A 2,500-nucleotide genomic window follows, 5' to 3' on the forward strand; every position below is an offset into this window, starting at 1 on the left:
TTAACCTAAGTTACACTGCACCTTAACCTAAGTTACACTGCACCTTAACCTAAGTTACACTGCACCTTAACCTAAGTTACACTGCACCTTAACCTAAGTTACACTGCACCTTAACCTAAGTTACACTGCACCTTAACCTAAGTTACACTGCACCTTAACCTAAGTTACACTGCACCTTAACCTAAGTTACACTGCACCTTAACCTAAGTTACACTGCACCTTAACCTAAGTTACACTGCACCTTAACCTAAGTTACACTGCACCTTAACCTAAGTTACACTGCACCTTAACCTAAGTTACACTGCACCTTAACCTAAGTTACACTGCACCTTAACCTAAGTTACACTGCACCTTAACCTAAGTTACACTGCACCTTAACCTAAGTTACACTGCACCTTAACCTAACTTACACTGCACCTTAACCTAAGTTACACTGCACCTTAACCTAAGTTACACTGCACCTTAACCTAAGTTACACTGCACCTTAACCTAACTTACACTGCACCTTAACCTAACTTACACTGCACCTTAACCTAACTTACACTGCACCTTAACCTAACTTACACTGCACCTTAACCTAACTTACACTGCACCTTAACTGTCACATGTAACGTCACAGGAATGTAGCTTTGCCTAACAGCAACCCTCTGAACATAGTTCACTGCTTGGATCCTCTGGTGTCATGTGTATTTCTTGATGCCATGGTGCGTACCCTCACATAAAGGTCTTTCGAGTGTTGCGTACTTTCTACACAGTCCCGCTAACCACTGGAAGGGTGTACCGCTACAGAACGAATATCGCCCTCCCCTCCTGCCCTTCCAAGCTGGTCGGTCAGGCGTTTGTTTGTGAAATGAGCCTTGCAGCTGTTCAGTTGCATTCGGTTGTCGATGCAGTCAGTGTACGTTGTGGTACGGCCTGTGTGGACTGTCCGCTGATGTACGCGTAACCCACACTGATCATCCGTCGTTACGTACTGAGTGACATAATGTGGCACATGCTTGACCGTACACCGGCTGCGCCCTACAATGGCGAATCATAAGGGCCATATGTTGTGCACGATGCTACTTGTCTCGTCTCCCCATTACAGCGAGATTGCACTGTTGTACGCCGTACAGACATGTGGTAAGTAGGTACGGACGAAAGTATTGCATGTTGGCCCCCCCCCCCTCCTCCCTCTGCCGGGAATCAGCGTGAGCCGTCTGTTGATGTAGCGACGAGGGTTTTCCTATTTAATCGTATTGCCCCACACAACATGATAGCACGGTGGACCGCGTTCCACATCTGCGACATGCTACAGAGGCCGGTTGACAGTCGACCGCGCAAGGGACATTGCACACGTGCGCGGACCATCTTCCACGTGTTCTCTCGTGTACATGCCGCAGTGTGTATGTGGGCTGATGTAGCGTGTCGTGACACATAACATGCAGGCATGCCAGAATCGTAGATTTCGCAAATGTAGATTGACGTATACGTTTGCTGCCAAAGATCCGCAAATGAACTGGAAATCAGTTGTTGAGCGGTTGTTCGCGCTGCAGGTGCATCGGTGATAGCGACGATCGGTACATCTGTGAACCGGTTGTTTCGGCGGTACCCGCCATGCCCCCGAACCTGAGTTGGCCATGTGGGTATGAAGCGATACGAGGCTGTGGCTTGGCGGGACAGTCCCCGGCCGGTGAGGGGGGGCCGCCCGGCGTGCTGGCCGCGCGCTGCGTGAGCGCACGCACTACAGCCGGCTGGTGGGGGGCGCCCAGTGGCAGGAGCGCCGGCCGACGGGCCCGGCTGGCGTCCCAGCTATGCGCCGGCGCACCCTGCGCGCGGCGCCAGGCGGCCAAAGTGGGTTCTGCCGAGCCCGGTGCGAAGCGCGGTGGACATCTGCAGTGTGCTGGTCCGATTGCGGACTGTGTGCGTTGAGGATGCGCCGCCGCCCGGCACTCGGCGTCGCGACGCCGTCTGCTGCTCGGTCGCCCCCAGCGGTTCTCGCAGGTGGTTTGTATCGCAGCTCTGCGGACGTGTTGGCGCGTGCGCTGTGCTGGGAGAGTTCGCTTCTGCACCCAAGTGGGGCTTTGCCCTTCTGTGGCGCTGGCGTTGGAGCTGCCGGTCACCGTAGGTGGCGCGTGTTGTTTCCCGCCGGCAATGCCACGACAGCACGCTCCCGGGCCTCTGTCGGCAGCGGCAAGCTCAGTTGGGAGCACGGGTGTTCGCACTGAAAGCGTCTACTCGCCTATCTCCGGGCGATTGCGCCTCTCTCGAACCCGACCAAGTACTTAGGACGGCGCTGCGCGCCGCCGGGACCTGAGAGGGTTTCGAGGTGTATCGTGCAGGGGAGCTCAGCCTCCTCCTGTTTGCAGAATAATTGAGCGGGCGCTTGCGTGTTCGCGCGGGCCCTCGGGACACACTCCCGGGCGGCCGGCTGCTCAGCTCTCGTTGACGCAGCTCCCTGGTTGATCCTGCCAGTAGTCATATGCTTGTCTCAAAGATTAAGCCATGCATGTCTCAGTAC

General features: G+C 55.0%; 1 non-coding gene across 1 annotated transcript in view; it reads left to right on the forward strand.

Moving 5' to 3' along the window:
* The first annotated feature begins 2,434 nt into the window (after positions 1-2,434).
* Positions 2,435-2,500, forward strand: part of LOC126304786 (small subunit ribosomal RNA) — a 1,893-nt gene continuing 1,827 nt past the window's right edge. Inside the window, exon 1 of the ribosomal RNA XR_007553177.1 lies at positions 2,435-2,500. This exon is cut by the window's right edge and continues 1,827 nt beyond it. This is a non-coding gene — a ribosomal RNA (small subunit ribosomal RNA).

The sequence above is a fragment of the Schistocerca gregaria genome, unplaced genomic scaffold, assembly GCF_023897955.1.
Source record: "Schistocerca gregaria isolate iqSchGreg1 unplaced genomic scaffold, iqSchGreg1.2 ptg000186l, whole genome shotgun sequence".
Classification (NCBI taxonomy): domain Eukaryota; kingdom Metazoa; phylum Arthropoda; class Insecta; order Orthoptera; family Acrididae; genus Schistocerca; species Schistocerca gregaria.